At 46.4% G+C, this 12,605-nt stretch overlaps 1 pseudogene; it reads right to left on the reverse strand.

The window, feature by feature from the left end:
• Nucleotides 1–9,529: 9,529 nt before the first annotated feature.
• Nucleotides 9,530–12,303, reverse strand: LOC116191588 (annotated as a pseudogene).
• Nucleotides 12,304–12,605: the final 302 nt, after the last annotated feature.

The raw sequence follows: 12,605 nt of genomic DNA on the forward strand, positions 1-12,605 counted from the left end.
CCACACGACAGAAGAGGGGTTTTTGTTATGGCATCAATGTTCCCATTTTCAATGAAATCCCTACATGTATTTTTGAATTCCCGCGTCTCCTTCGTTCTCTTCTCTCTTACTCATTCGCAGCACTTTAAATGTTTCTAAGACGACTCGTTTAAATTTCCAGGCTCCACTCGAATCCAAATTTTCGACGCGTCGATTCGAACCCATCCGAAGAACTCCTCGAAGAGCCCCAACCCATATACTTCGAGGAAGGGCTCGACGAGGACGCTCGAGTGCTTGAGATAGATGAGAGTTTGCACCGCCTCGAGAACCGTCAAGTCACCTCAGTCGAGCCGACAAAAGAAATCAACGTGGGTACTGAAGAGGAACCCCGCACGCTAAAGATCGGGACGAGTCTCGATCCAACACAACGAGCTCGGATGATCGATTTCCTAAAGGAGTACCAAGAGGTCTTCGCTGGTCCTACGCTGACATGCCGGGCTTAGATCCATCGATAGTCAAGCACTTTTTCTCGCTCAATACAAAAAACTTCCTGCCCAAACGGCAGCACCTACGGCGGCAGCGAGCCGGCCTCTTCCTCCGCATCAAGGAAGAGGTCGTCAAGCAAATAAATGCGGGATTCTTAGAAGTCTACAATTACTCTGAATGGGTGGCAAACATCGTGCCCATGGAGAAGAAGGACGGAAGGGTCAAGGTTTGCGTTGACTATCGGGGCCTCAACAAGGCTAGTCCTAAAGACAACTTCCCTCTGCCTCACATCAACGTCTTGGTCGACAACACTGCGCGCCACAATCAGTTCTCCTTCATGGATGGTTTTTCGGGATATAACCAAATCCGGATGGCCAAGGAGGACAAGATCAAAACGACTTTCATCACGATGTGGGGCACATTTTGCTACAAGGTCATGCCCTTCAATCTCAAAAATGCCTGGGCAACCTACCAACGGGCAATGGTCACACTCTTCCACGACATGATGCATAAGGAGATCGAGGTCTACGTCGACGACATGATCGCTAAGTGCAAGGAGGGAAAGGATCACCTCGTCAATCTGAGGCGTCTTTTCGAACTTCTCAAGAAGTACAAGCTTAGGCTCAACCCGGCCAAGTGCACATTCGACGCAAAATCCAGAAAACTGCTAGGATTTGTGGTCAGCGAATGAGGCATCGAGATCGATCCCGACAAGGTGAAAGCAATCAGGGAGCATCCTCCGCCATCGACGGTGCGCAAGGTACGGAGCTTCTTAGGACGACTGAACTACATCGCGCGTTTCATCGCGAACCTATCAGACAAGTGTTAACCCCTCTTCCGACTGCTTCATAAAAATGCAGCAATTGAATGGGACGATGATTGTTAGAAGGCCTTTGACGATATCAAGACATACTTAGTTCAGCCGCCGGTGTTGGTCCCACCCACACCTGGTCGACCTCTCATTCATTACCTGACAGTGTGCCGACAATCCTTGGGGTGTATGTTGGGGCAAGAGGATGAGCCCACGCGCGCGGAACATGCGATTTACTACCTGAGTAAGAAGTTTACCGAGGGGGAATCCAATTACCCGGAGAACGAGAAGATGTGATGCGCACTAGTGTGGGTCATGCAGAGACTTCGATAGTACACTCTCTATCACACTATCCGCTTGCTGTCAAAAGCGGATCCCCTGAAATATCTACTTGGTAACCCATCCTCCATGAGGAACATTGCAAAGTGGCGCTGTCAGCTGTCGGAATACGACATCGAGTACGTGCCCCGCACATCAGTCAAGGGGCAAGCAATTGCCGACCATTTGGCGGAATTTTCGATTGAGGATGACACACCAATCAATTTCGATTTTCCAAATGAAGAGATCCTCCAAGTGGACGAGGAGGAAGATGGGACCGCGTGAAAGATGTATTTCGACGGCGCAGTGAATTCCACCGGTTTTGGCATCGGCGCAGTGCTGATATCCCCGGACGGATGTTATTATCCAATTGCAGCAAAAGTTGATTTTCCCTGCACCAACAACATGGCCGAATACGAGGCATGCATCCTTGGCTTGCAGACGGTGATCGATTTCAAGGTGAATGAGCTAGAAGTGTTCGGAGATTCAATGCTCACAATCTTCCAGACACTAGGGCAATGGAAGACGAAAGACGTGAAGCTAGTACCATACCACGAGTATCTCGAGGAGTTAACGGAGAACTTCGAGAAAATCTCGTTCACGTACACGCCACGTATCAAGAATCAGTTTGCAGACGCATTTGCGACACTGGCATCAATGGTGAGCATTACAAAAGAAAACCTCATCGAGCCCTTTGAGATCGAGATTGCCAAAGGCCCGGCGTACTGCGACACAATCGAGGCGACCGATGAACAGCCATGGTACGAAGACATCAAACATTTTCTGCAGACCGGCCAATACCCGACATTTGCCAACCATCGGGGACCGGAAAACACTTTGGCGACTCGTAGCGCATTACTTTCTAAACGGAGAGACTCTCTACCGCCGTTCCTTCGATGCCACACTATTCCAGTGTGTCAACAAAAATGAGGCACAACGCCTCATGGGAGAGATACATGAAGGGAGTTGTGGACCCCACATGAGCAGTCTCATGCTCACCAAGAAATTCATGCGCCTGGGTTACTTCTGGTCCACATGGAAGCCGACTGCGCCAAACACGTCAGACACTGCCACATGTGCCTGGTCTACGCCGATCAGATCAAAGCACCCCCCAATGAGCTACACCCAATGGCAGCTCCGTGACCCTTTTCAATGTGGGGCATCGATGTGATCGGCCTATCAATCCGAAAGCATCCAATGGACACATGTTCATTTTGGTGGCAATCGATTACTTCACCAAGTGGATTGAGGCTACAACACTCGTTTCGGTCACCGCAAAAGCCGTGGCATGTTTCCTTAAGCGTGACATCATTGCCCGATACGGAGTCCCCGAGATAATCATCACTGACAATGGCAAGAACCTGAACAACAGGATCATCGACGAGCTCTGTGAGCATTTCAAAATACACCATCGCAACTCCACGCCGTACCGTCCCCAAATGAATGGTGCGATGGAGGCTGCGAACAAAAACATCAAAAGGATCATCGAGCGAATGACGGTGACCTACAAGGATTGGCACGAGATGCTCCCTTTTGTGCTCTTAGCATATCAAACATCTATCCGCACCTCCACCGGGGCAACTCCGTACTCCCTGGTTTACGGCATGGAGGCAATCCTCCCAATTGAAGTGGAGATTCCCTCCATAAGGGTCCTCGCCGAATCCAAGCTCGAAGAAGCAGAATGGGCGAAGCAGCGCTACGAGCAGCTCAATCTCATTGACGAGAGACGGCTAACAGCGCTCTGCCACGGTCAATGCTACCAACAAAAAATGGCCCGAGAGTTCAATGCAAGGGTTCGCTACCGCGAGTTCTGCCCCGGCGATCTCGTCCTGCGAAAGGTCCTGCACATTGCACCTGACTCTCGGGGCAAGTTCGCATATAAGTATGATGGACCTTTCGTCGTCAGGGAAGTCTTCTCCGGATGGGCAATTATCCTAAGCGACATGGACAAGACCGAAAACGCGCTCCTAGTCAACGCCGACGCCCTCCAGAAGTACTACCCTTGACGGTCCTCTTTGTCATCTGGCGGTCTCTTTGTATCCCCTGCAAGCTTCAGACCACCCTCCAGACCTTCATCTTCCTCTATTTTCCTTCGGGCTCTGTGCCGTTTCACCTCATCACATTTTCTATTTTTCATGCATGTGCCCTGTCCATTCAATTCTTCTCATCTAAGAATACTTCAGAGAGAAACAGAATAATCTTCCCGCTAGGTCGAAAACCTCCTTGAGGCGGCCTAGGCAAAAGTTAGGGAACGAGGAGCATGGCTTAAAATCCCGCAAAGGGGAGTCGTGGCAAAAGGAGAGCACAAATCAATTCCTCGATAGGTTGAAAACTCGCAAAGGGCGGTCTAGGAAAAAATTAGAGGAATCGAGAGGTGCGATCGGACCCGAACAAGGGCAGTCGTAGCAAAAGATGAGCACTCATGTGAGAAAAGTCAAATAAAAATACCCTGCTAGGTCGTCACGCATCTTGCGGCCTAGGCAAAAATTAGGAGCAATTGTCGGCTTGACCATGATAGAACAGCGGCACTTCGCGTGAAGCTACAGCTAGTAGTGGTTCGACAGTCCTCAGTGCAAGCAAACTCTCTTCGACTCTCCAGGCTCGAGACACGCCTCGAAACGGGGTCGAATCTTCGTATCCTTGAATTGGAGGATCCTAAAGATCCCTCCCTTTACCTTTGCTCAAAACTCTACAAGTTATGCCCCATCTTGTGAAAAGCCTTTCATTTAGTTAAGTGCGTGTCACAATCGGGGACATGGCCGCCCCTCAAATGGTCACTGTGTCCAAGTCCCCGAAGCATTGCTACATAGATTTCTTTTGCACATCGTAATTCCAGCGGTATCACGTAACTGACAACGACCATTAGCCGCTGTTCCTTCTGTGCAGGTGTGAGCATGCGGATCCTGAAAGGTTGTCTCTTCCTGACGGACTCATGTTTGCCTCATGCGACAGGACACAATCCCAATCCGAGCGGGTGGCCCTCAAGGAGACACATAACGCCCAATCATGCGACGAGCAGCGAACAACGCTTGCCATTGCACCGTCATAAGCACAATATGAACTCAAATCCAAAGGATCATAGTCTTATCTTTCCGGCAACCTGCGCCGTCCCCCAACATTAGTCGTTGCTTCTACATTCCATGCACTTTTGCACCATGCCAATATTTATTGCTTTTCGATTTCTTGTCCATCTTTACAGCTTTTCGGACTCCGTGTCCATCTCTACTGCTTTTCGGACTCCGTGTCCATCTCTACTGCTTTTCGGACTCCGTGTCCATCTCTACAGCTTTTCGGACTCCGTGTCCATCTCTACAGCTTTTCGGACTCCGTGTCCATCTCTACAGCTTTTCGGACTCCGTGTCCATCTCTACAGCTTTTCGGACTCCGTGTCCATCTCTACAGCTTTTCGGACTCCGTGTCCATCTTTACAGTTTTTCGGACTCCGTGTCCATCTTTACTGCTTTTCGGACTTCGTGTCCATCTTTACTGCTTTTTGGACTCCGTGTCCAGGACTCCGTGTCCATGTTTACTGCTTTTCGGACTCTGTATCCATCTTTACTGCTTTTTGAACTTCGTGTCCAGGACTCCCTGTCCATCTTTACTACTTTTTGGACTCCGTGTCCAGGACTTCATGTCCATCTTTACTGCTTTTCGGACTCTGTGTCAATCTTTACAGCTTTTCGGACTCCGTGTCCATTTTTACTGCTTTCCGGACTCGGCGTCCGCATTTACCGCTTTCAGGACTTCGCGTTCGCCTTTACTACTTGCCAGACTTCGCGTCCATGTTTACCACTTTTTGGACTTCGTGTCCACATTTATTGCTTTACGAACTTTATCCCTGCATTTGCTGTTTTGAGTTACAAATTCACGCCGTATCGTTTTCTTGCCATGACTCCTTTTTTTTCCCACAAACAGGTCCGTTACATTTGGGACAATGTCCATATGGTTGTCAAGGCCAAACGGGTGCTTTCCATGATCTTTGGTCGCGCCCTCTATCCGAGCAAGCAACCAAAGAGGGGTAAGCTGTCAGCACCCAATTTTAGTCCACCGGCTCTAGAGGGGCAAAATAGTCATTTTGCCACCTGTAAGATAAATATTTCCGATTAATAACTCGAGAATTCGCGACTTTTTGGAAATAGCAAATTTTACTAATTCAACACCAATTTTATGATTTTTCAAAAAATAATACTATTTGGGACATTTTCGAATTTCGAGTACATCGACGTCAATTTTCAAAATTCGGGACAAAATTCGAGATTGAAAATAATTTTATCGCATAATATCGATCAATGAATTTTTCTGAGCATGATGGAGGTCTCGAATTATTTTTCCGACGTCCGATCAAGAAGTCAGAATTTTCAATTTGTACGCGCGTCGAATTCGAGAAAAAAAAAGGGGAAGGGGGGATCAGAAGTCTGACGACTTCTGACCGTTCACCCTTTCCTCCACGTTCCTTTTCTTCTTCCTCCCCATTTCTTTCTTTTTCTTTTCTTTTTTCTTTTTTCTTTTCCCTTCTCCTGCTCCCTTGCCGCCCTCACCGCCGAGCCTGCTGCGATTCGGACCCGAGCCTGCCGCCTCCTCTGCACACGCCAACTCTTCTGTGCACGCGACTTCTCTGCACACGCCAACGATTTCCGACACGCAACTCCCTCCCTCTCTCTCTCTCTCTCTCTCTCTCTCGCTCTCGCTCTCGGCTGGAAATTGGCAGGTCGGGTTCCTCGCCCGGGGCTCGTCCACAAAACCCCGGAGCTCACACTCTCTCGGGATCGGACTCTCCCACAGCTCACAGATTCTCTCGAAAAAACCTCAGCTCGTATTCTCTCGCCCGAAGCTCGTTCAAAAAAAAAAACAGAGAAGAACCGGAAGCTCGAACTCCCGGAAAACTCCACAGCTCATGGTCTCTCGGCTCGTACACACAGACAAGGCCCAACTCCCTAGCCGAACCCCCCCCCCCCCCCCCCACGCTCTCTCTCCCACACGATTTTTCTCACCCCCCAGCTCCCTCGGTACCCCCAGCTCGGAGATCGAATCCCGGACCCGATTCCTCTCCTCGGTTTCTCCTCCACGAGGGCGGACTCGAACCCCCAGTCACGAGAGCCTCCCCAGCAGACTGCCGGAAACCCTCCGGAGTCGGGAATCGCCGCGACCGGTCGCCATCGCCCTTGAACCGCGTCCTTTCTCCTCGGTTTCTCCCTTTCGTTCTAACCGGGTCGATTTCTTTGTTTTTCGGGTTGAATAGGTGCGCCGCCCAGCAACCCAGCTTGCGGTCCAGTCCAGCAACCCGGCCCAGTTCAGCAGTGGCCCGGCCCAGTCCAACAGCGGCATCCTGTTAGCGTCGGCCCAGCTCGGCCCAGTCCAACAGCCAACTCGCGTCAGCCCACTCGGCCCAGTCCACCTGTCACGGCCCGGTCCAATTCGTCCGGCGGGGATTTTTAATTTCTTTAATTTTTTTTATTTACAGAATCACCCCTCAACTTCCCGAACTAGATAAATCCTCGATTTAGTGGCATGTTCAGGACTCCATTTCTGAATGTTTATGTTCGCTTGGATGAATATGATGTGAAACAAGCGTTATTGGGTTGCGTGGGTGATCGGATTTGTCCCGAACTCGATTTTACGAACTTTCCATTTTGTCTCATTTCAGTCCAGAGGACGCATTTTTATTTTTTCAGATATGCCTCAAATTTTAAAATTCTTTTCAGTCAAGTCCCCGTCATTTTTACCATTTCCCATCCAGTCCTTGAATTTTTCAAAATTTTTCAAGCAACCTAAGGAACTTTTCATGTTGTTTCAGTTTAGTCACGGGGCTATTTTCCACCCTTTTCAGATCTGCCCCGAATTTTAAAATTCGTTTCAGTCAATTCCCGACCATTTTCAGCATGTTCCAATCAGTCCCTGAATTTTTCAGGATCTTTAAATCATTTTCGGAAACTTTTAAAGTTGTTTCAGTTTGGTCCTTGGAGCATTTTTCACTTTTCAGAACAGCCCAGTTTTTTAAATTCATTTCAAACAAGTCTTGGGATATTTTCAATAATTCTTACACGGTCCCCAATTTTCCAGAATTTTCAAATCAGTCTTCTGAAACTTTATCCGAATTTTCAAATCAGTCCATGTTCTTTTAAAATTGTTCAAATCAGTCCCTGGATATTTTCTAAAGATACCCAATCCTTTCCTACTTGGATCCTCGACTGACAACATGTGTGCCCCGTTTAAATATTTTTCTTCTGTAATTATATGTATGCAACATGATAATACATGCTCTTTGCGTGATTTGTCGTTTCCATGAGTCGGTGTCGTTTTATCGATTCCGTTAATATTATGTTTGTGTACGTTCGTATGTGTTTATCATGATCATGGCGGCACCGACTGTGTAACTTTATATGATTGTCGTGCTTGACGTGATAATGTGCTATTGATCCGTGTTTAAACGCTTTATTTTCTCGTTTTAATCGAAACCTCACATGAATCGGTTTAATAATGCAAATTCGACCTAAAATTATTTTTTAAATCCCAAGGTGGTCGAGAATTAGGACTCGCATCGGACGGTCCATCAATGATCGACTCGACGGTCTGAAACCCGCATATTTAGAGCATTTGGCAAAATATTAATTAATTTAATCAATAATTTCACTAACGGGGTAATTGGGATGTTCATGCGATTAATTAACTCACTTGGCCCTAATAATTTTGCACGAATTGGTAATAAACCGGTAACACGCGTCGATAGGTTGCAAACATGCGTTTGTGCCCTTTTCAAAACTTGCAAATTTTATAAAACCCGAGACACGTGGTTCGATGTGACATGGATGTCTAGGGAGGACTTGCGCGTCTTGACTCGAGGCCTCACCTGATTTCAGGAAACTCAAGTCGGGACGTGGAAGTTCTTCTTAGATCACTTCCGGATAGATTAACCGATCTTTTGGCTTTTCAGGGTTCTTCACAACCCCGGAAGGTCTAAGGGATCGGTTAGCGCCGGTTACAGGCCGAGGTGGCCCGCACCGTGTAGTCTCTCTTTTCCAAAAATAACTTTTACCTCAAGGGCAAAATCGTCTATTTGCAACTTAGCGATACCCCTAGGGTTAGAATAACAGAAACACTACGGTACCAGGGTAGGGATGGGCTACTTGTCTAGGCGCAACTTCATCTGCATAGCCCGCTCTATCCGACCGATGAATTTTTATTATTCTAGCATAGTCTCGGGTAGTTAGTCCGGGTGGATTGGCTCAAAATACAAATACCGGACTAATTATGTACTTGGTTAAGACAAAAATGGGCAATAGCGGGATAGGCACTATGTTCTTGGATTCACGGGCGGAATACATGTTTGGCAATAATTTGTAACAACCGTAGTGTCACAACATAGAACAATCCTAAAAGCCACCCACAAACATAAGACTTAACAACAGACGTCACGTATGTCAGGTTCTCGGAAAATAATGCCAAATGCGAAATACCTTCCCGAGGCGATCCCTGATCGATTCAAATCTTGCACCCACTTTGTCTGCTTTAGAGTAGGATTTGCATGCCAAGATACCCCGGTTAATAATCGGTTAATTCACGTAAATTCGACGATAACAAAACCCCATTGTTTGTTTATTTGTGCTCGCTTGTTACATTCTTGCACTTGTTTGTTATGCGGATCAAGCCCGATCCTTTAGGACACGATTCATAGGGGGTACAACACCCAATCGTAGATCACGGGGTCCAATCCCCCTAACACTGAGCACGCGTCTTAATTTCAATTCCAGTCTTTTCAAACCACACGATGAGCATGGGTGGAATAATAACCGAACGCAAACCGACCGGGATTTAGTTGTTGTAATTTACATTTTTATTCGAGAGGACAATCTAAGGATTTATGTTGTACATTTATTCATGTAAGAATCCCGGTCGGAGTGTTTTCTTTGAATTTACGGTATCAAAACGCGTAAGATGAGCGGAAATTAATTAAGCGGTAATTAAATTAAAATGGCAAGCCTAGAAAAGTTAGAGTACCCATAAGGCATGCAAGATATAGGCTCGCATGTAACAGAACCCCCGAATTCGGAGTTTCGGGTTTCGCAGACCATATGCCTTAGTAATTAGGTGTACCCCGTACCCCTCGACCCGGGTAACTTGCCAGCCCTCGACTTTCGGGTCGTAAAATGGCAAGTGGCGACTCCTTCTCACGTGCGTCCGTCACGCGTCCCCTGGAAGGTGGACACTCCCAAGCCGCGTTGCATTAGGTGCGCACACGCGTGCCCCGACGAGATGAAATTCGGATGAGCACACTATCAATATCAATGGATGGGTTATTATAACTATTGTATCCTTCCAGCACCTAATATCTATCATTATCAAGCTTTGTTTCTCAGAAATTAGAGACTTCTTTTCTGGAGAAGAAGAGGCCGGAGGGCCCAGTTTTCAGCAGAAGAGCCAGGTGCACGGGGCTCTCCGCACCTTCATGAGCAGCAAGAACTCCATTGTTGCCGGTCATATCAGTCCTGACAAAGCCCGGGCAAACGCTGTTCACAAGGAACGACGGGAACTCCTTTGCTAGGAGCCTTGTGTAAGCATTCAGGGCTGCTTTTGACATCTTGTATGCAGAGATATTCTCGGGCCAGCCTTTGGCTTTTAATTTTCCCTGTCGGAAATCTTCCAGGAAATCCTTCAGGATATCATCTATTCGATCTTTTGTCAGGCTCTTGACGTCTCCCAGGTCACCTGTGATTGATTTCCCAGGAATTTGCTGAGAATTGACAAAGATAATGAGATAAGTTTTAGCAAAAGGTCAGGGAGGAAAAGGGAATCCACAGCTCGGGTTGAGGAAGATTATTCCCAGTTCCCATTTCCATGTCGTAAAACCTGTTTCGAACTTCTTAATTCTCTTTTTTCCCATAAAAATAAAAGGCTTCTATAAAATGTTATCTAATTAAACGTAGTCTAATCCATCTTCCGTCCTGCTATTCATTTTCTTGAGAACGCAAAAGCTCATAACTAAAAGGAGCTTCCTGAAAGATGGCAGACTTTAGGTAGCCGTTTCAAATATTCCTGTTTAGGAAAGGAGTGGGAAAATTAGATTTTCTATTCCCAACAACGACGAGAAGCAGTTCAAGGTCTAAAATCCAAAAGATAAATCAAGTGTTGTTTACGGAAAATTGGAAAACCAAAGTTCAAGAAATGTTTTACATCAAAAACATAACTGCAGCGTCTGGATTATGTATACCTGCAAGAGTCCAAAAATTGAAGAGATATTGACGATCCTTGCAGAATCCGACTGTTCAAGCAGGGGAATGAGAGCTTCGGTCACTCTTTTTGCACCATAGTAGTTTGTTTCCAGGCATTCTACAGCCAATTTGTAATTTTGGGTTGCCATCGTTTTCACCTCCTCTTCATCAGTTGGCTATATCAAAAGGACAAACAGATTTCCAGCTCTATCAAGAATAGGACTTTGAGGTATCATCCGATTCTCAAGCCATAAGTGGTTCGGTATCATACAAACTTTATTTTTCTCTTCTTTTCATTGGCCTTTCTTGCCAAGTAAAAAGCTGTCCCAGATAGGATGAAGACTTACCCAACCACCAACACGCTCAATAGCACTTGTAACGGCTTGAAAATCTAAAATGATTCCACTCATCCCAGCGTTGTTCACCTGCAATAGTTTTCCATCTTCTATTAGTCACATAAGAGAGGCATCAAAAAAGGAGCTCAGATAAGGGATCACACCACATTCGGAGGAAAGAATGGAAAGACCCGGAGTTTAATCCCTTGTTTATGCTTGTTATTTGGGGTCAGCTGGTGGTGACACAAAGAAGTTACAATTTCCTGTTGACGAGACCGATCTTGAAAAACACAAGAAAGGATATGAAGTACGTAATTAATGGGAAATTGGAACCCCCTTATGTACCAGAATGTCCAGCTTTCCGAACGGGTACTGACAAACTCAACCAGTGAATCTATGCTTGCGGAGTCAGTAACATCAAGCTGATGAAAAACTACTTCACCGGTGGGAGCAGCAGAGCCTTCTTCTGTCAGTTTGCAAACAGCCTCGAGGCCCCTCTTCTCGTCTCTTGAAGTTAGGACCACTGTCACCCCTTTTGAGGCCAACTGCCTGCAAATCTCTAACCCAATTCCTTTGTTTGCTCCCGTTACCACAGCATGCCTTTGAGAAGAGCAAGAAATCTCTCTTAGATATATATGTCAAAGACTAATGAAAGAATCTACCTGCCGGCAGTTTCTAGCATGATAACATGGATGGTCGCATCTCCGTAACTTCCACATTGGTTCTTTATCTATGCTATGAAACTAGGACCACCAAGTACGAGGTTTCAAGACATGTCAGAACCCATTGCCTAAGGGAAAAGCTTGAAGATGAAGATACCTCCTGGTATCGAGAAATGTGGATGCTTCTGCCATGGAAAAGGGGTTCCAGATGACAAGAGTACTTAACTGTGCGGGAATGCCTTTCAACTCTTTTTTTTCTGTCTAAATATTTAGTGGAAGCTTGATGAGAACAAGTTGTACATAAATGTGAAGAGAAGTTTATAGGTTTGCTATTCTTTTTGGATTCACATGTATCACCTAAAGAACATGAAACGCATGATAGGAATCAGCGACAACCGGACTATTAGCGTGAAATCTTGTCTGCCGCACAAAACAGATCACAACTATCCCAAGGGGGGGTGACCCTCCCAAGGACGAGGAAACCTTATCTCCAGAATCTGTTTCTTCTGCCATAAGATGCATTCAAAATAATGGGTCCATCATTATATTGTCAATCAGTTAGATGTCATCTTCACTCTTCTGCCATAAGATGACAAATGAGAGAGTAGAAACTTATAGCTATCATTTTGGACATATCCAATATCAGTGAACAAATCAACACCACACACGACTAGTGATTTCTTGAAAACGGGAAGCCATAATTGACGAAGGAGGGACCGGCTTTGAGCTGTCTAATGCAATGAAAATCCCCAGGAAGATCCATTCACGACCATGATTCCTGTACGCTTGACGTAGCGAACACTAAAGA

This window comes from Punica granatum, chromosome 1, assembly GCF_007655135.1.
Source record: "Punica granatum isolate Tunisia-2019 chromosome 1, ASM765513v2, whole genome shotgun sequence".
Classification (NCBI taxonomy): Eukaryota; Viridiplantae; Streptophyta; class Magnoliopsida; order Myrtales; family Lythraceae; genus Punica; species Punica granatum.